At 43.1% G+C, this 22,064-nt stretch overlaps 1 protein-coding gene across 6 annotated transcripts in view; it reads left to right on the top strand.

Moving 5' to 3' along the window:
- The window catches only part of TENM2 (teneurin transmembrane protein 2), a 2,740,530-nt gene that overhangs the window by 2,076,161 nt on the left and 642,305 nt on the right, over positions 1-22,064 (top strand). The window lies entirely within an intron of this gene.

Here is a 22,064-nt window from a genome sequence, read left to right on the forward strand (position 1 = left end):
CAGTTTACATTCACTTAACTTACGGAGTGCACTGTACGTTAGACTAAGGATGTACATACATCCCATGCTGAAAGGTGGCATGCCTTCAATCCGCACACGCCTACCCCAGGACTGAATCCAGGGAGAGGTACAGTCACTGATTGTAGTCCTAAAAGCAGACAACAAAAAATGTGCCAACTATGATGTATTTTTATGGTCTGGATTCCATGCTAAGCAGGGCCTTTGACATTCACTAGTACAGAAAATAATGTGCATCAGGTTTCATAATGTATCCCTTGCCCCTGGCCACACTAAACAATGATTCATATAGATCAACCAAGCATTCTAAAATTTGGTCTGGTTGTAGAGGGGGAATTTTAAGCACTTGCCTGAGGTCCAGTTGAGAAGGTGCCACCTGAAAGCACATGCATTGTGTAGAGTGATTTGTGATGATGCCTTTGTGTCTGAGATGAGGCTCTCCCAAAAGCATCAGTGCAAAAAGGTTAGAGAAGTTCCATCGAGGTACCAAGTTGACAACATGCTCTCCATTATTGGTAAATAAATGAACCTCTGGTGGAAGCTGTCTTGAATTGATGGAAGTGGTGACCTTCAAGCGCATCAATATAGAATAGCCTCTGAGTCAAGCCGTTCCCAACCTGAGTTTTAAGGAGCTTGAAGCAGCAGTGGAGAGCCAGAGGGAGATGCTCATGTTTCATGTCTACCTGTCACACTAGGGCCCAATCACATTTTTCCTGAGTAAAGAAAGTTTCTCACTCAGATATGCCCTAAATGAAGCTCTGGAGACATGAGAGGGGACGGCCTGCTCCTTTACTCTGTGTTGATGTGAATACGTAGATGCTTCATATGGTCACTATAAAAGTATTCTTGTGTTTGTAAGTGTCATACAGTCAGATCAGGTTTATTGGAAGCTAATGCTAAATGGTAGTAGTGCGAGCATTGAGGCGGCCACCCAGGCAGGTCAGCGTCAGCGTCAGCAGTGCTCTAGCAATGTTGGCCACTGTTGTAAGTAGATTAGATAGGCATCAGGACACGTCTTCAGGTTGTAAGATAGATTTATTAAGATAGCACAGCAGAGATAAAGCACTTCGCTAGCTGACCAGACCATCAACTGCCAAGACTAGAACATTGACACCAGATAAAACACTCCTAGGTAGTGAGGGAGGTTGAGGAGACATAAACACAAAGAATGGACTACTGACCCCAAGTAGCCATAACAAAGCAAGCACATATATACAACATATCTTCTTCCTTTACAGAAAACAGAAAAACCGCTTCAAACACCCAACAAAAGCTTAAAGCATGAAAAAGGAAAAGCAAGAAAACATAAAACATGTAAGAGGTCAACGACCTCGTGGACTTCCAGAAAACGAAAGCAAAGGGCAGGATAAGAAGAGGATCACAAAGAGAATCATGACAAAAATCACGATGACATGACCACCTTCTTCCCTTCAATTAACGAAAAACAAAAAGAAACAGTCAACTCTCTACAATCCGTCTTTGTGGCCATCAAAAACGGGAAGAGACAGCTTACGCACTCCAATCAGTTTACCGTCTGTCGCGGCTTACTGCACACAGTTGAAGATATAAAAGTTCAACAAACGCCTCAAATGCTCAACAGTTCTGGAAGAATGCTCCCTAAGAAAAATTTTAGCCAGAGTTCTTACAGTCCAAAAATGACGTTCTGGTTCTTTTCTTGGGTTAAAGGCCTCACAATGTAGTTCGGGCCTCTACAAAAACTTAAAGTTAAATTACTTTGTTGACAAACTGTCTCAGTACTAAGGGCTAAAAAGCCCGGCTCTAATCGCGGAACATTTGTACCGGTAGAAAGAACCTCCATGTCACGATTTTGTCTCGTGGTAATGGAACTCTTGTCGTCGCAACTCTAAGTCGTGAACACTCCTGAACAAAGGACACATTTCTCCTTACTTTTCCTATCCCGGTACTGATTCTGTGACATCCATTGTCCACCGCTAGATAGGTTTGAACTTTAGTTCCCTCATTTTTTTTTTTCCTCTTTCTCGTCTTCCTTTGTCCCCTTCCGGTCCAGAGACATACATTGTCTTCACCCGGTTTCTAGTTTTAAATTTAAATAGGAATTCCACTTTGCAATTTCACTTTTCCGCTTGCGTCTTTCAGTTTCCCATTTACTTTGCAAATTTTCCACTAGCGTCTTTCAATTTCCCATATGTTTTGCAATTTTCCACTTGCATTTTAACTCTTTAAAATTTTCACAACTTCAATACTTTATAAAGGTGGCATCCTTTCTTATGACTTTAAGTCTGATTTTCATTCCTTATGACTTTAAGTCCATATTTTTTTTTCCTTCCATCTGCCACACCTGCTTTTTTTTTTTTTTAACTGCTCTGTAACTGCGCTTAAAAACAGAATCAATAAGGTACTCCTATTAGCGCTTCTTCAGTACCTCACCATATATATGTGCTGTTTAACATAACTATCAAAACGATTTGCTGTTCCGTTAATTTTCATGGTCCTAAAACCCCGTCCTTGTTTTAGGACACTCTAACTTTCAACAGATCCTATAATTCATTGTGACGATCATATTATTCACTTTAGAAAATGAGGCTTGCGTGAGCTATTACAAACGTCCACTAGGTGGCACACTCGTAAATGGATTAATATCTTTAAAATCCTTAAAATCGACCCATCTGTGCATCCAAATGACGTTTTGACTTATGGCTGGTCTCCGTGCTGAAAGAACAATTCACAACTAGTGTGACCACTTTGACACCTGTAATACCTTTTGAGTAAAACACTCGCGCCTAAAAACGGAACTGCCATTGCTTCGATAATCCTAAGAACAAATAACACTGCATGCGTTCTCTTCACCATTATTTTCCCGACATTAGAGTGTGTTACCTGATCCTCGGTGAGAAAATGACGGATGTCCTTGTCGCGTAGTGTCCCATAAATGCCGTTACCATGGGAACCACCCGACAAAATTGCAAAGATGGCTTCCTGACGTTGCGTGTTGCGCGATGACGTGCACACGCTGGCTATGAGGAAAGCCTTCATCCAAAAGCCGTCATGAACACGATAGAATTACTTTAGTGTGACGGTATGCAGCAGACGCTCAACCAGGAATGTCACGCTTCTCCACCAATACCCACGGAGAATTCTAAGACGTCATCATTTGGAGGATGGCAGCGACGTCGGAAAGATCTCACAGAAACATAACGGTAAGGCGGAGACTAGGACAGGCTTCACTTTTCTCTTGCCCCGTCTCGTTTTTCCAACACATTAACCACGCGTGTTAGAGGATGTCCTTAAAATAGGTCTCACAGCTTGCCACAGCGCGCATACATTGGCATAACTTAGTCCAGTAAATTGCTTAGGAACTGCGCTCTGTTTAAAATATGAGATGCTGTAGTACAACCACTCTTAAGACTTGCAACCGCTTTACTAACAAGTCACCTAGCACCAATATTCGACAAGATGAGCTATTGGCTGCACTTTAAAAGGAAAGTGTCTCTCATACCTGTCAGATCGTCATGACACAGGATTGACAGCAAAAGGAGCAGTTTGGCTGATTTCTTTTACTTTCTTGTTTCTTTTGCCGATTTTCAACCTTTACTCAGGTTTCCAGTTTCTCAGGTTACCAGTTTCTTTCACCTTTTTATTTAAATAACTTGCGCAGATATCTTCTTGCTTTCAACGTTGTTTATTTAAATAACTTGAGACAGTTTTTCTTCTTCTCTTGGTGATTTTGTCGGTTTCTTCATATTTAGGTTGAAAATTTCGTCTATACAGCAGGTTTCTTTAAGTTTTGCGGCATACCAGAAGTATCTTGTTTACTTTTACAGTTGCTTTCAGCCGCAGATGGATGACAAGGTGTCTTGGGTTCTTGATGCGAAGTGTTTCTCGTGCTGCGCTGTGCTTCTGCCTTGGTCTGGTCAGTCAATTCGTCGCCAAAATGTTGTAAGTAGATTAGATAGGCATCAGGACACGTCTTCAGGTTGTAAGATAGATTTATTAAGATAGCACAGCAGAGATAAAGCACTTCGCTAGCTGACCAGACCATCAACTGCCAAGACTAGAACATTGACACCAGATAAAACACTCATAGGTAGTGAGGGAGGTTGAGGAGACATAAACACAAAGAATGGACTACTGACCCCAAGTAGCCATAACAAAGCAAGCACATATATACAACAGCCACCTCTGGCTGTTTTTATCTTGTAATGAAGCACAGCACACAAGTATAATCACCATGTACACACTACTTTAGACCAACCCATAACTGGATTACTTTCAAAGTAGTTGATGCCTTACAGAATTGTTTATCCACAAGGGACGCCTGTAGTATATATCAAGTGACAAAATGCCTGCTATTTGTATCAGACGCTTAAAAATGCAAACTGTTGCTACTGTTGCGGCTCTTCAGTAATGAGACTAAACAGTTGCTACAAAGCCGCCCTACTGTGTGCAGGTTTAATAGTTACTTTCAGCATCAGTGACTCCTCAGTAATATGCCAATACTACCTCATCCATTGTGAGGGGTGTGCAGGCAGGTCTGTTGGGGAGGTATGGTTTGTGAGGAGAAGTGTTGTGGACGGTCTTGAGGGCCAAAGCCAGTCTCCAAAAACATATCCTATCACTAGCCGGCCTTTGCCACAACAGCGCACTGGCAGAAATAAATTTGACACTCTGACTATTGCTAGTGAATAGAGAGAGGCAACAGAGGGCCCCTGTCATGTGCACAGGCCAGTCCCTGGCTGATTTGATCTGAGCTGTGACTGGACTCTGAACACAAACACTGCCCCCAACTCATCTGAATCACTCACAGCTTAGCTCAGTCACGAGGGTGCCACGTTTTTGGGGAAGGAAGTGGGTGGTTGGTATGGGTTAGAAGGGGGTGAGAGGTAAATGAGAGGGCACGAAAGGGGGCTGACAGGGTGTTTAGATCAGCACTTGTGGCATTTTCATGATTAAAGCACTTTAAACCCAATCGCTAGAGCCAAGTGAACTGGAGGCTACTGTTTGCATTACTTTAATGGAGGCAGTTCTGTTGCCCCTCTGAAGGCTGGTGCCCTGGGCCAGAGCCCAGCCCACATATGCCACAAGTCGACCCTGTCAACCAGGATGAAACAGGGTAAAAGTGTAAAGCTCAACACATCCTCCCTGCACAGGGTAAGCTCACAACTGTATTCCGCATTCATGTGGGCGTTACCACAGCTTTTGGAAACCAGACTGTTTCAATGATCCCCTGAAGGCACATTTGCTGACAAATTCGGCTGTAATTTTACTATTCCGTTTTCTAATTCGCAGAAGACGCAGACAGCTCCTTCACTCAACAATGACTCTCTGTGGCATGAATATTTATGGAGACTAACCTCGGAGAATCCTGAATTGCAAATGACTTTCCCGACTGAACGTTCTCATTGGTGTGCATACAAAGCCACTGTTTCTTAATGACGACAGTGGTACCCATACCCTTCAAAAACAAAACAAAAAAAAAGTATTTCTTAGCAGCTTCACCGCCTAGTCTTTCTTTGAAGTTCCATCGTTGACTTTGGGAATGTTTGCACTGTCCTTAAAAGCATTATGATAATTCGCCTATGTCATTACTCTGCCGCCTTCTTCTCTGGCACGGGCGAGGTCTTTCTTTTCTTTTCAGCTGTGACCCGCAGCACGTACACGTCCCTCGCTTCCATCCAATTCTGTGACAGAACACCATGCCTGGAGGCTGGCACCTGCCTTTTAGTCTAACATGCTACCTTGCTGTCAGGCAGCTTTCAATTATTGTGCTTCTGCGCGCCCAACTGCATCTTCGTCAAAGGATCCAAGATGGCAGTGACAAGCTTTCCTTGTACTTAAGGCAATATGCATGACAGTCTGCCTTTAACTGTTGCATTTTTAAAAAGCTCTGCTCAAAGGCGCGCGCAGACCGACATTCAGGGGCGCGCGGGGCTTTCAAGCCATCGCCTATTGTATAAGAGATGTCTTCTCTTCTCTCTGAGCGCCTGGACTGTTCATCAGCAGCTCTTTGAGAGGATGCTGTGGTTTGGTGGCATGCGCGTCTATACTATTTCCCTGTCTAAACACGTAATTCGGAAGACATTTGTTGCATCCATTCTCCCATTGTGATATTAACTGCGAAGGATTCCGTTTACAGTGAGAAGACAGGCAAAGCTCGCGAGAAGTAGAAGAAACGCAGACCTAACGTAGGCAATAAAATCAAAGATTGGCAATGATAAATTAAGTTAGTTAGTGGCAACACAATGTAATCTGGCGGCCTTTACGGTCTTTTAGACGAGACAAGAGCCGTCTTTATAGACTTCGTGAACAGAATTTAGCTTATATTTAAACACTAAGCAGTTTGGCTTTAGAATCTCTTTTAAATTGTGATTCATAAAAAAAAAAAAAAGAAATGTGACTGACTCCCTTTGATAAAAAATACACTGAAAATGATCATCACATTCCACTCTCTTCACAGTAAACTACTTTCTTTCTTTGCACATATACTTTGTATTTTGCTGTTGATGGGAACCAAACCCAGTGCTGTGTTGCTTTACAGTATATCAAGAAGCTGCTATTTTGTCTTCATAACAAAATGAAAGTGAAAGCGACTCTAAAATGTTATTTTATTTACTAAAAGTGTTCTTCTCTTTCGTTTTTTGACAAATCAGTCAATTCATAGCTGTTGCAAAAACATTTTTTAATGCATCTCCTTTTGTGTTTGTAAATCAAAGTTATATACAAATACCAGTGGACACGTGTTTTGCGACAAATTGCCATTTTGTCATGATTACATCTTAATTGTTAACGATCATGTCAAATATGCCACCAATCTTAATTCTCGTTCAATAGCTAAAATCCTAATATTTCCTCCCTTTAATACATGTAGAACACCATGTGTGTGCAATAGTCAGTCAACATTAGAGACCCCTGTACTTTCTCAAGACACTGAAAAATAGCAAGAATACAGGTAAGGTAACCTCTACCTTTATTGTCCTTGGGGCTCCCTGCTTAGGGAGATTATTGGATGATAAAAGGCTAGTTTTGAAAATGCTTCACATTCAGTTATGGTAATACCCTTCTCTCAAATTGTTGAAATTTACCATATTAATGCTCCTTTCAAATTGGTTGTTCCCACACAGATCAGCTGTTGGAATCTGACGTTGGGGGCCCGTAGTAGGCCCCCCTTCACCCGGAGCCTTCTGAATGGGGCCTGTGAGGACCCCTCTTTCAGGCCATGCACAGTGTGGCAGTTGCCAAGGGTTGCCCACCATAGGGTGCATGATTTTCCCCAGCCACCCCTTTCTTCAATGGAAGCCTGTGTATGCAGTCGGAACACAGGCTCCCATTGAAGTCAATGGGAGTCCGACCGAATTGTATTCGGAACAATCCTAATCATTCAGTCGGACTCCTCGAATCCGATTTGGTCGGAAACCATTACAAGACCGATTCGGTAGGAATGCTTTGCGAACGACATCATAATCAACCCCTTACATTTTCTTTGTGAGATTTTGACAGCAAAAGATACAAATATGATGACATAGCTTTACCCTTGAAAAACAATAAACATTCCTTGTCTTGACATTGCTTTTCTAGGACTCGATCATCGTTCAAGGAAAAGGTTATTCCCAAGGAGTATAAATATGAGAGATAATGATATACGATCTTCTGTACTGAAGGCTTTTTGCATGTTTTTTAGTCATTATGAAAACAACTAGATTTTTTTGATTCAACAGCATCTGTCTTGCAATTCATTATTAGTGGTCAATATATTCTTTACTGTTGATCCAGCATGGGAAACTTGACTTCTTTCAAGGTGATTCTTCTTATGAAATTATATGGCCAAGAAATTGGATTACAATAAAACATATTTTTTTAAAGAACATAAGTAACTATGGGTAATGCCATTGCCTCCTCATCCTACTTCTTGCCCTTAATAAATAAAAAGGCAGTTCCAACCATTGATACAGAGAGTTCAATTCAAAACAAAAAAAACAATTGTATTGGAACTTTTGTCTTTCCCAACCAATAGCATTTCTATAAAAAAAAGTGGCCAGTCCCAGGAATCTTGTGGTTGGGTCTAGAAAGAGCAAACACAAGGAGATGATGTACAAAGTGCTGAAACTTTCAGACACTCTCCCCCAGTCACAGATCTGGTTTGAATTCATCATTGTTCTTTAGCTCACTTCGCCACCCCAGTTCAGAAACAGCTATATGCAAATCAGTCTTGACCCTGTGCCTCATGGGACCAGTCCGGACCAAACAGCAAAGCCATGTCTTCTCTGGACCGGAAACAAGCATCCTGGGACCGGTTTCGGGCTAACAGCCCTCATCTGCCAGGCTAGCTTGAATCCAGTGGCAAAGTGAGCAAGGGACCCACGTACCCTGCCAACGTAGGGCGAACAATGCAAACACAAGGAGATGATGGACGGAGCCCTGAAACTCTTCAGACACTCACCCCCAGTCACAGATCTGGGTTGAATCCATCATCGTTCTTTAGCTCACTTCGCCACTCCAGTTCAGACACAGCTATATGCAAATCAGTCTTGACCTGTGCCTCATGGTAAAAGTCCAGGCCAAACTGCCAAGCCAGGGTTGGTAATATGAGTCTAGAAAGACTCATGTTATCAAGTCTTCAAAAAATACATACAAAGAACATCTGAGTGTGGACTTTGGATTAGTCCCATCACCCCTTTGGCTTTCATGTGTTCTCCACAGTTTGGCATTGCTTGGATGGGTTGTTCATCAAGACCATGACATTTCTTAGATGGCTACATTGTCCTGATTGTTTTCCCAGCAGAAGTTGGTCATGTGGGAAAAAGCCTCTCTTTGTATGATCACCACCCTTTATTTACTGATGCTGTAGTTTATTCGACTCTGTACACTAGGACTCTGCTAACCAGACCCCAGTGTATGTGCTCTGGCCCCCAAAACATGTAAAATTGGCTTTACTCCTAATTGCCATATTTAATCTACCTATAAATCCTGAGTATATGGTATGAAGTGTATCCAGGGCCTGTAGCATAAATGTCACTGGTGGACCGCAGCACACATTGTGCCACCACTAGAGTGACAGTGCAAAGGATGACTGAAGGCCTATCACTGTAGCCTGTCTGTGCAGTTTTACAACTGAAAAATCAACCTGCCAATGACCCCTTTTGACAGCTCTAAACCCTTCTTTTAAATATTAATATGTTTCCACTAAGTTGGCCTTAAATACCCATAATGCAGAGTACTTTGTATTTGAAAGTAGGACATGTAAATGTTGAACATTAGCCATATACTTACAGGGACAATGCCTTTTACGCTATTTTCACTGTAGCAGGGATACCTTTTCCATAGGAAACCTTGGGCTAAAATATTAAACTTTATAATGTTAAAATTGCTTAGCAAACAGTTACAAACTTAATTGTTGGACATTTTATAGCATGTATTACAGGCCAAATCCACTGGTAATGCATGATTTGCAACACATATTTTTCAAAAACGTACCTTTAAAAAGTCACCTTTTATCTGCCTGAGGCCTCTAGGAGTCCATTTTTATGAGCCTCCAACTGTCACCCAGGACCTGAAAAGTTCCTTTGATGAGGTGTAAACTTGCTCCCAAAGCTGAGACAAACACATTCAGTGTGAGGAGGTGTTCTGTTCCTTTGAAAGAATGACCATCTGGGCTGTGGCCAGGAACCAAATATATTTGAAAGCAGCCTACCCTATCACAGGCAGATCTAGCTAATATCTGGTTCTGCCCCTCCTGTGTCTCTCTAGGTGGCCAGGCACCAACCCAGTAGGAGAGAAGCTGCCCCTAGAACAGGTTTTGAGTAACTACAGAAAAGGGGTTCCTCATTTCCTTGACCACATCTCTACGATGCGCACAGGGTCTCTGCACAGGGAAAGAAAGTTTCTTCCATGTTGGAATGAGGCAGAGAGAGCACTGTGGGATTGTTTGCAGTAAGGCACACTGGAACAGCTGCAAAAGTAGATGGGGCTATCCATGGGAAAATTTTGCCCATTGGTTAGGGAGGGGCCAGGAGTCACCACCACCCAAAGGCTAGTGCCTGACATAAATGTGTCACTCCACGGCATCCTCTTCAGAGCACTACAGAACCTTTGGAAGAAAGGACTGCCCCTGTTCTTGAGGCCTGTGAGGAGACCTGAAAGACTGGACCTGCCCACATTTGTACCGATTGCAGAGAAGTTTGCTCCAGGGGTAAGTTGATTGACCTGTTATGGTACGGGGACAGAACAAGCAGGTAGAAGCTCTTTTCTTTAAGGATCAAGCTCACTAGTTCCAACTGGACCTGGCCTGTATCCTGCTAGTGGCTTCTGCTGTATTAACGTGGCTGTGTCAACGTTTACTTCTCCGAACATCCTGAAAACCTGGGACTTAGAAACTTTCTGCCTCCAAAGACCTCCAGAGGAATGGGACAAAACAGCTTTGAAAGGATCCATAGAACCATAGCATGATACAATTAAACAAAGAGACCAGACCTTTGCAAGAATTCTTAATCTTTCATTTACCTAACATTTACCACCAAAGTAGGGCAGGATTCTGCTTCCCCCAAGGTTATTTAGAAGATGTTTGCACAGTTGACTGCTGAGCTGGTGGCCTCATGGCATTCACATTTTTTTTTATTGTAGAGGTATAGTAAAGCATTCAAACCACCAGATGCCCTCTTAGAGCAGGGAACAGCTGATACTGAAGCTCAGGTAGTGTAAAGTCCAAGATGTAAAAAATAAAAAAAGATTCAGTTCTTAGTTTCCAGACGTTTTAGTTCTTTAAAGTCATTGCTCAATGTATTTATTCACATGGACGTAATAATAACAGTTTCAGAGCACCATTCAGTAAGGTAGTGTACAGATTATAAATAGGGCTCCCAGTTTTAGTGTATTTATTTTTTGCTAATTTTATCTGTATTTCTCCATATTTATTTTGGGTTTTGTGGCAAAATTAAGCAGAAATTAGTAAATTTCAACATTTATTTAACTGATAAACATGCACTCATATTTGAATATCTGCAAGGTTTCAGTGCCGTGAACACCCGCAGAAGATAAATCAGTGCACTTCTATGAAAATATACACATTTCAGTATCAACCTTGTGCATATCTACTGCTGTTTAAGGCTCTTAACTAAAATTCCTTTCTTTTTTAACCTCCGTTTCTATCAATCCACACATCTATTGGCCTGGCAGTCATGCCAGACAGTATTTATAATTACTCAAAAAGCAACCCAATTTCCATATTTATCCACATTTAAAAATAAATAAAAACAAAAAAATGAATGTTTTCTGTCTGTATTTATCTGTAAAAATCAGTAAAAATGGAAAACAGGGAGCCTTAATTATAACAAAACACACAAGATGATGGACGGAATGTTGCACATTGGCAAAACATTCACCCCCAGTCACAGATCTGGGTTTAATCCATTGTTATTTTGCTCACCACGCCACCCCAGTTCAGACATGGCCATATGCAAATCAGTCTTGACCCTGTGCCTCATGGGAACAGTCCAGCCCGAACTGCCAAGCCATGTCTTCCCTGGACCGGAATCAAGCATCCTAGGACCGGTTTCGGTGTTTCACCCCTCTTCAGCCAGGATAGCTTGACTCCAGTGGCGAAGTGAACACGGGACCCACGTCTGGGCATACCCTTCCCACAAAGGGCGAACAGCAAAACACACAAGATGATGGATGAAATGTTGCACATTGGCAAAACATTCACCCCCAGTCACAGATCTGGGTTTAATCTATCGTTATTTTGCTCACCACGCCACCCCAGTTCAGACATGGCCACATGCAAATCAGTCTTGACCCTGTGCCTCATGGGAACAGTCCAGCCCGAACTGCCAAGCCATGTCTTCCCTGGACCGGAATTAAGCATCCTAGGACCTGTTTCAGGGTTTCACCCCTCTTCAGCCAGGATAGCTTGACTCCAGTGGCGTAGTGAGCACGCGACCCACGTCTGGGCATACCCTTCCCACAAAGTGCGAACAGCAAAACACACAAGATGATGGACGGAATGTTGCACATTGGCAAAACCTTCACCCCCAGTCACAGATCTGGGTTTAATCCATCATTATTTTGCTCACCACGCCACCCCAGTTCAGTTATGGCCATATGCAAATCAGTCTTGACCCTGTGCCTCATGGGAACAGTCCAGCCCGAACTGCCAAGCCATGTCTTCCCTGGACCGGAATCAAGCATCCTAGGACCGGTTTCGGGGTTTCACCCCTCTACAACCAGGATAGTTTGACTCCAGTCCATGTAATCCATCGTTATTTTGCTCAAGTTGGCAGTTCGGGCTGGACTGTTCCCATGAGGCACAGGGTCAAGACTGATTTGCATATGGCCATGTCTGAACTGGGGGTGGCGTGGTGCAAAATAACGATGGATTAAACCCAGATCTGTGACTGGGGGTGAATGTTTTGCCAATGTGCAACATTCCGTCCATAATCTTGTGTGTTTTGCTGTTTGCCCTTTGTGGGAAGGGTGTGCCCAGATGCTGGTCCCGTGCTCACTACGCCACTGGAGTCAAGCTATCCTGGCTGAAGAGGGGTGAAACCCCAAACCGGTCCTAGGATGCTTGATTCGGGTCCAGGGAAGACATGGCTTGGTAGTTCAGGCTGGACTGTTCCCATGAGGCACAGGGTCAAGACTGATTTGCATATGGCCATGTTGAACTGTGGTGGCGTGGTGAGCAAAATAACAATGGATTAAACCCAGATCTGTGACTGGGGGTGAATATTTTGCCAATGTGCAACATTCCGTCCATCATCTTGTGTGTTTTGCTGTTTGCCCTATGTGGGAAGGGTATGCCCAGACGTGGGTCCCGTGCTCACTACGCCACTGGAGTCAAGCTATCCTGGCTGAAGAGGGGTGAAACCCTGAAACCAGTACTAGGATACTTGATTCTGGTCCAGGGAAGACATAGCTTGGCAGTTCGGGCTGGACTGTTCCCATGAAGCACAGGGTCAAGACTGATTTGCATATGGCCATGTCTGAACTGGGGTGACGTGGTGAGCAATATAACAATGGATTAAACCCAGATCTGTGACTGGGGGTGAATGTTTTGCCAATGTGCAACATTCCGTCCATCATCTTGTGTGTTTTGTTGTTTTTAGCCTTAATTATAAACCATATTTGTGAATTTCATGTAAACATTCATACTAAAACAAGAAAGTGAGAAAGACCCAAGAAAGTAAATACACCAATTGTGTTAACAAAGAAAATAAGCTAGATGGTAAACCAGCCATTCTTTTGGCCTGTGACTACTTTTTAGCCTGTGTGACTAAAAAAAACCAAACCTAATGAAAAGATCAGCTTGTGAAGTTATTAAGACATAAAACACTAAACTTGGTCATATAGGTAAATATCTCAGCACATGTCAAGTTGAATAAATGTAGATGGATGCGTCCAATGTAGGAAGTAAAAAAAAGAATATGTCAAAGGACAAAAGGTTAAAGGGCCTATTTGGGTAGAGGAAAACCATTTAAACAGAGTAAAGTATAATATATGACTATAAAAGGGATACAATAGATTTCCAGGACTTGCAGGTAAGTAGCACTGTAGTCTGATAAAAGCACCACGGGGTGGTATATAAATACTGATAGACTGCTTCATTAGTATAACAAATGACCAGTATCAATCACGTATATGTCAAACAGTGATCCAAGTTGAGGGGCTGTGATAAGCATTCCAGTGTGCCATCTGGGGAAAGTCTGGCCTGGAATCCAAAGAGAAGAATAATATGGATGTGAGGCTGGGAGTACGTAAGAAGAATTTTTGTGATGTAAGAATGGTATAAATGTCTTCGCAATGAGGGCCAAATGATTAAAAACAGGCCTCTAACTGGCACTAATGGTAGAAGTTGTGTGGTGAGTCATGCTGAAAGTCAACTTATATTTATTTATTGTTTTTTAAAGAAATTCTCAATGATGTGTAGAAGTGTGGTTATCTTATATGTGTTAACTAGGCCTCACCTTAGGTATAATCTTTTGTAAAATGGAAGTAGCCCATCACTCATGCTTCTTTTTCCCCCTACCAAAGTCTCTCCTCACTTTTTTTGCAGCACACAGTCAGGCTGAGATGTATTGGTTTATTTTCACTGTTATTGTTTATTCTGCTCTCGAACTTTCTGTAGCTCAGTCACAACATTAAATATTATCAAGTTCCTTCTGCTGGTTCACAGTGCCCTAGTCATTCATATAAGATGTTATTGTTACTGTATCCATCTTAGTTCTCCAGACGGAATTAGCATGGAGGATGCTCAATAATTACTCATGTAGTGGAATAGTGTTAAGGTGTTAAGGCAATATGATGTCTAATTTTCATGCGCTCTAATTTGCTGATGAACTTTCCTGTTCTTCTCGGGATGCTGCTTGTTTGGAATATTTTCCGATTTTGCATTTCTCTGCATTGCCCTTTTATTAACAGTTTTAAAGGAATTGTCTTTGCAATGCTGATTCTTTCATTTGTAATAATTCCCTTTACCTTATATTGAACTAGTCCTCAGTTACATAGTGGACACATTTACCTAATAAATAGTTTTTACTGATTTTGTGATAGATTTGGAGGTGCCTTAACATGGGGACACATTGCCTCATAAATTTGAGGTTGAACACCGTCTCCAATCCAGAGAATGTGGCCATTCTAATTGAGATAAAATATTAGTGAGTCTAAAATTTTTGGTTATTCTATACCCATATTGGGATTCAAATAGAGCTGTTCATGTGAGTCTTTAGACATTTCCTAAACTTTAGGAAGTAATTTTCCTATATCAGTTGCTAAGGGAGGGATTTCATAGAACTTGCATACTCTGGGAGATCTGCCCCCAAATTGTGTTAGCATGAGGGGTTAGCAAGACTGGAGGTTTGCAGATCAGAAACATCAATGCCTGGAAGGATAGGAAGGCTAAAAGTGTTTGACCAGTAACCAGGTGCATGACCATGAACAGATTTATGAATGAAGCACAGTGTTTTAAAATGGGATCTCATTCAACATCGTATCAATATCGATATTTTAGGGCAGTAGTGTTGTGTTCACTGCACTTTAAGGCCTTGTTTCTTGGGGTTGAATTCTTTGCACTTTGTCAGTCGCAGCCTGAGGGAGGCTGGTTTACATTTTGTTGTAGTAATCGAGGTGCGAGAACATCTCTTCAAGTTAGGGAAAACTATTGCATGATCTGGAGAAAAGGGAGGATGCATTGAATCTAAGTCAATAAATGCTTTTTAGGGTCTGCGTTTGCATTTGGGATGAAGACGATGTTGCTGGCAAAGGTGAATTCATGGTATTTGGTCCCAAAAACCAGGTTTTTGGGCCCAGCTGTTGAGGCAAAGCCAGTTGCTGTTCATATGGAACTGGACTAGTTGCAGAGAATTAGCAATCTGATGATGAACTCACAAGCCTTTTTCCAGCTTCAACAAGAGCTGATGGGATGAACTGGGCCCATCTCAATTTGGTGACATTGATTTAAAAGAAACAATCTCATCTAAATAATTTACTTTAACACATAATAATGGTATTCTATAATGTCTTACTGAGATCTCTGCTGGTTTGTTGTAGGAGAAGGTTCTGTACTTTTTGCCTTCAAGTCATATGGCCCTGCCAGAATTTCTCCATGTTATTGCTAAACTTCTTGTTCATTCATTGAGAACTCAACTTATGCTTGAGTTTCACATTCTGGTGTTGAAAACCTTTTATTTATAATAATTATATCCTTCATTGAATAGCTGAGGGAATGAGTACTTTTTTTTGTAGTCCTCTGTTGACATCCTTTTAGATGCCTGTTTTCTATATTTTTCCCTGAAATATGCAAAAAAGTAATGGATAGAACACTTGAATTAATCTTAGCCACTGGTTATTACTCGGGCTGCATCCCAGCCCATCATTATTTTGAGAACAATGCCACCTCAGTTTGGTCCCAGTTATATGCAAATCATCTTGACCCTTCTCCAATGGAAATAGTTCTGCCTTAAATGCCAGCCTAGGCCCTCCCTGAACTGGAAAACAATAAAACCATGACCGGTTTCATCCTTATTAATGTTCATCAGCCCATATAGCTTGGTTCGAGTGGCACAGTGTGCACGAGTCCCATGTCTGTTTATACTTGTCCCTCTTAAGGCGTCACACAGAAGTCGATAAAAAAGTGATGGATGGAATGCTTGAATTAATCTCAGCCACTGGTAATTACTCAGGGTGCACCCCAGTCAATCCTTTTTTTGCAAACGTTAGTACCTCAGTTTGGAGCCAGCCATATTCAAATCAGTCTTGACCTTGGTCCAATGGGAACATTCCAGCCTAAAATGCCAAGCTAGGTCCTCTCTGAACTAGAACACAAACAAGCCACAACCGGTTTCACACTTAATAGGGCCCACCAACTGGGTTTAGCTTGGTTCCATAGGTACAGTGTACACTAGTCCCAAATCTGGGCATACATGTCCTACTTATGGCTTCACCGGAAAGGATAGAAAAAATGCAAATAGTGATGTATTGAATGCTTGCATTAATCTCATCCACCAAAGCCCTTGCTCACTGTGCCATTGAAACTAAGCTATTTGAGCAGGGTCAAGACTGATTTGCATAAGGTTGGGTCCAAACTGAAGTGGCGAGGTGGGCATTAGAACAATGGGCTGAGAGCTCCCTGAGAGATTAGCAATGGTTAGACTTATTGCAAGCCTTACTCCCATCACCCTTTGTGTGCTGTATATTTTCCTAGAGGAATAGCTGCTTTCTCCGATCCCAGGAGTCTACCCTGACATTTTTTAACTATGCAGGATGCAGAATATTGGATGTGTGCCCTACTTGAGCACTTTGTGCTATTTACTAGTTGGTCTATCCCAAGACTCGCTGTGGTACACCTCATCAGTAAACACTGAGGCTTAGAAGAGGGACATGCCTATAATACAACATTTCTCGCCAGTAATATTCATTCGTTTTAGTCAGATTCATACTCACCACAATATTTACATCCAACCTGCTTAGCCTAAAAGTTGTCTTCTGTCCAGATCAGACTTGAGATGTTTTTTAAATTGCCCTGCCTCATTTCGAAAGCTTTATTTGGTGGGAGGTGAAACAATCCATATATTTTTTATTTGTTGTTAACTGAGTTTCCCCTCACGGAGGTGATAGGATGGACCTGAATAAACAAAAGCAGGATGAGCAGGAGTGAAGAATAATGATGGGCGTTATGGGTACCTTACACCATTTTTTGAACCTGAAAGATAACTAGGCACTAAAGCTACTACTAAGCTGTTTCTATAAGGAAAACAGAAGCGGTCCTAGAGGACATGTTGAAATGCTGATTGTTAGACCTGGCACATTGGCGTGAGTCTCCCTTCCATTTTTCGCTGTGCCTCATGTATTTTTTGCTGGTGTTAGTTGCTCAGGGCACTGTGCCACTGCTGTCCAGTACCACAGTGCAAGTGCTCCCTTTTGTAAATTAATGTATGATTTGTGATTCCATGATTGGTTGGTTGGGTTTACTTGTCAGACCCCAGTACTGTGCACCAGGAGTGCCCAGGGCTTGTAATCCAAATACTGCTGGTGGGTTTGCAGCACTGGTTGTGCCACCCACAGAAGCAGCCTGTAAACATGTGTCTAAGGTCTGCCATTGCAGGGCCTGCGTGCAGTCTGGTACTGTCATGCTGACTGGGCAAGTGCACCCACTTGCCAGTCCCTAAACCTTCCCTTTTCTGCATATCAGACACCCCTATGGTAGGCCCAAGGTCAGGGTGCATTGTAAGGATAAGGTAGGACATGCCCTTGTGTGTGTGGCATGTTCTAATAGTGAATTATAGCCATTTTCGTTTTTCACTATTGCAAGGCTACTTGTTCACCATAGGCCAGAATGGGCAGTTTGGTTATTACATCTTATAACCCTAACTGACTCAGAAAACATGGTAGAAATTCGAATTTAGTATGCCTGAACTCAGGATGATAAAATACATCTTTTAGTAAAGTTGTTTTTAACATTCTGTGTTTGAAAATTGCATTTTCTTGTCTAATCATTCAAACCTGCCTCTGCTAGGCTGTGTGTATTCCTTTGTCTGGAGTTTGAGTGAGAGGGCTGGGGAATTCCAGGAGACAGGGCGAGGTGTCCCAGTGGTGAATAGAGAGATCTGCATCCAGATGGGTGGGAGGAGTTGCACCTGGGACCTGAATAGGGCTGTGCCTGCCTTCCACAATGCTGGCTCCACCTCCTGGGGAGCAGCTGATGTCTCTGCCCTGCACAGTGAATGGAGAGAAGGAATCCTGTCAACAAAGTGCTCCAGTGCTGTACTTGCCTTCCACAATGCTGGCTCCACCTCCTGTGGGGCGTCTAATGTTTCTGACCTGCACTGTGAAAGGAAAGGAGAGGTCTGGTAAACAGAGTGCTCAGGAACTGGTTTGGACTGGGCAAAGGCCCCTCTGCCTTCAGAGGACAAAGGATTTCTGGGTATAAGTATTGGGACCCTGTTCCCAAGAATTTAGATCACTTTGGGAAAGCAAGAAGAACCTCTGCTGAGGGAGGAACCAGAAGAAGCTGAGGAGGAAACTATCCCTGAACCTGGGGGATTGGCCTGCAGTGGTTGCCTTACTGCCAAAGAGAGGAGAAAGGAACTTTGTGTGCACTTTTGCTCAACTTGTGAAGGATCTCCAAGGGATTGGAAAAGAGCTTGCCTCCTGCTGAAGTCTCAGGAACAACAGACTTCACCCCCCAGCTCCCCAGAGTTCTTTGGAAGTGCCTGCTGCTGTTGTTGGGCCTTCTGAGGGACTGCGTGTCGCAAGGAGCTGGAAGCGTGACTCAAGAAGGAGAAATGTGCCGCCGTCGGAGCTGTTGTCGTCACATCGCGTAAAGTGTGTCGCCGCTGCAGCATCGCATCGAGCGGAAGCGTCTCGCATCATCCAGGAAGTGTGTCGCCATCGCAGCCATCGTAGCTGACGCATTGCACCGCATCAAGAGAAGAGTCTCGCATCGAGGAAGAAGCGTGTCGCCATCGCAGCCATCGTAGTTGTCGCATTGCACCGCATCAAGAAAAGCGCCTCGCATCCACGGAGAAGCGTGCCGCCGTCGGAGCTGCTGTCGTCGCATAGCATAAAAGGGTGTCGCCGCTGCAACATCGTATCGAGCGGAAGCATCTCGCAAACGTCAGAGAAGAGTGTCGCTACCAAGGCCGCTGTCGTCGCATCGCGTAAAGTGTGTCGCCGCTGCAGCTGAAGCATCGAGTCGAGTCTTCTCGCAACATCGGAGAAGCGTAACGCATCTGGAAGATCTTCACGTCTTTATTTCTTTTGCACCTGAACTTTGCCGCATATCCATCACAGCGACATTGCTTGTCGTGGAAGCGCAACGCATCTAAAAGGTACATTGACTTAAAGTGTCGCATTTAAGAACTTAAGAGAACTAAGCAAAATCCTACCATCTAAAGTAACAGTATTGTGTGTTTTTGTCGTTTAATGGTCTTGTGGTAAATCTATATAAAGAATACCTATTTTTAATATAAAACCTGTGTGGTGTCCATTTGTAGTGTTGTCACTTAATTACTGTATGTGTTCACAAATGCTTTCCACACTGCCTCTGAGATAAGCCTGTCTGCTCGTGCCAAGCTACCAAGGGGGTGAGCAGGGGTTATTTTAGGAGTGTACCCCTTTACCCTGACTAGAGGAGAGGGTCCCTACTTGTCACAAGTGCATACCGGTGCCAACTAGAGACCCCCAAGTCTTACACTGATCATACCTTAAACATCCAAAAAAAGGCATCAAAGTTACCAGGTAACCATTTTTAAGTTGTATAAATTTGTGAAATGCCATATAATTCACACTCTAATGTGAGGGGGGAAACAAGGATCCTGGCTGCACAGGTACAAACAATTAGCTGATTTTCTTCTGCGGGGGCTGCTGGGGGAGTGAGATTGCTGATGACAATGTTGTTCTAATCCTGCTCTTCAGCTCCGCAGGCAGCGCGCTCATCATTCTGGAATCTGGGGAGGCCCAGCACCGAGCACCGCAGGTGCCTTTCATTAAGCCGCAGGTGGTCGCAGAGATCATCATCAGCTGGGACACGTGAGAGTGGCAGCCGGTGCAGCTATGAACTTTACGTAATCTTGAGCCAATTACCTGCTGCTGGGTCGAGACTGCACTTCCAAATTAAGAGTGCGCATCCTCTCCTGTCTGTTGTTGTCCTGCCTTCCTCTGGACCACGGATTCAGCAGGATGCACTTTGACTGTCTTCTGAGCATCTTTTGTCTATAAGACACATTCACAAAAACAATTTGAAATCTACTGCTGAAGGTTCCCTGCTTCCTTTGCAGTTGATCTAAAATTGTTTTAATTTACAGAGTTTTCCAGCAGTACTGCTAACAAGCTGTGAATGCCGCAGTGTTCCCTGGGATACTGAATCCTTTTCTTAATTAATTTTTCACATAAACAAATATACACTGTGAAGGAAGCCAGCATGTTTGTGAAAAAGTGAAAATTCCTGAACACTTGCTAACTCTGGTTTTCCTTATTCTTTAAGAAAAAATATATTCCTCACAGAGGGACCACTACCCCTGCACCCTGACCAATTTCTGGGGCATTACCATCGCATTCTCACCCTGGAATGGGACTTACTCCTGCCCTTGGAAGTAAGATATGTGCACCAGTTACTATAGTGGCAATGGGTCATAAACCTGTTGTGAATATCCACTCTGACACGTGTTTCTAGGGGCGTACCAACTTTGAAGGAATCCAGTCTTGTGAATAAAGCCTACCTCCCTTGCCCAGGGTGTTGACTTACTAGCGTGAAAATCTTCAAATTAGCAAATCTTTTTACTAGCCTCAAACCAACCTGAGTGAACATCAGAAGTGGTTTTACGATTGTGGAAAGGCTATTTGCAATTGTACTCTAAGCAGACACTAAACCGCAAAATAGCAATCAGATGCTTGACCTTAACTCTCAAACCCATGAAGTAATTTGAAGCTCCCGCACATATATATACCAGAAGCGGCTGGTGTCAGGGAAGAGTGGTGTGGTCGGGGAGGAGGTTCGGGGGGGCAGGGTTTAACGACGGACCAAACAAAAAAGCAATGAAAAAGAACTTACCTGCCACCCGCTGCATCAAGCTCTTCTGCTCCTCTCCAGTGCAGGCACATGCTCCCAGACTCCCCTGCGGCCAATACAGATGCTGCTCGCATGCTGCTGGCAGCATCAGGAATGGCCCGAGTGCCCTAAATTTGGGTTCCCAGAGAGACTGGGAGCCGGTGCCTGCTGTCTCCATCCTGGCAACGCAGCTGGGGTTGCAGACAGCTCAGTGCGCATGTCAGTTTGGCTGTCCTGAGACAGCCTGCCAAATTGACATGCACACTGATAACGGTGCCCACCACTCCCCCTCATCACTGTTACCCCTATGGCCCCACCACCAAAGACTCGGCCTGGGAAGGAAAAATAAACCAATAATAAACACTTTTTTAAATCGTTTTATTTTTCATGTTTTTAGGCTGCTGGCAGGGGTTGACGCTCCTCCATCACAGCGGAGGAGCCGCAGCTTATATATACATATGTTTACTTTTACATAAATTGTTTATTTTCAGTACTTTTTTGTAATTTTATTTTAAAAAACACTGACAGTGCAAATTATGCTTCTCTTTGTCTCATTAAACTAATTCTTCAACTATTGTAATTTTTTATTTCACAAGTCTCCAATCAATTAATTCTTATAAAAGTCACATACTTTCCTCTCGTGGAGATCATTATTGTATTCACCCATCCTCACAGGTATTTGGATGATAGTAATGTTTTTTAAAGCCTAAATAATTTCATGTTTAGGTTGCAACAACAAAAGCTTAAGATATTGACCAGGCCTAATGTTTCAAATATAGTCAGAGTGGGCTTCAGGTCAGCCCCTTGCTCATGACTGGAGCGATTTGTTGTATACCTCAAATCCCAGCTCCTAATTCGATGGCCTTCCTCCCTATTCTTGTATTTGCCCTGCCTAGAAGCGTTGCAGTTTCACATTCATTTGATTTGTTTACTTGTGTCCTTCCACTGCTGACATCGCTTGCTTTCAGGGAACTACGTTTCTGATTCAATCTAAGCACTCCTTAGGGGTGCAAGTGTTTCTTGCTCTATCACC

The sequence above is a fragment of the Triturus cristatus genome, chromosome 7 (assembly GCF_964204655.1).
Source record: "Triturus cristatus chromosome 7, aTriCri1.1, whole genome shotgun sequence".
Lineage (NCBI taxonomy): Eukaryota > Metazoa > Chordata > Amphibia > Caudata > Salamandridae > Triturus > Triturus cristatus.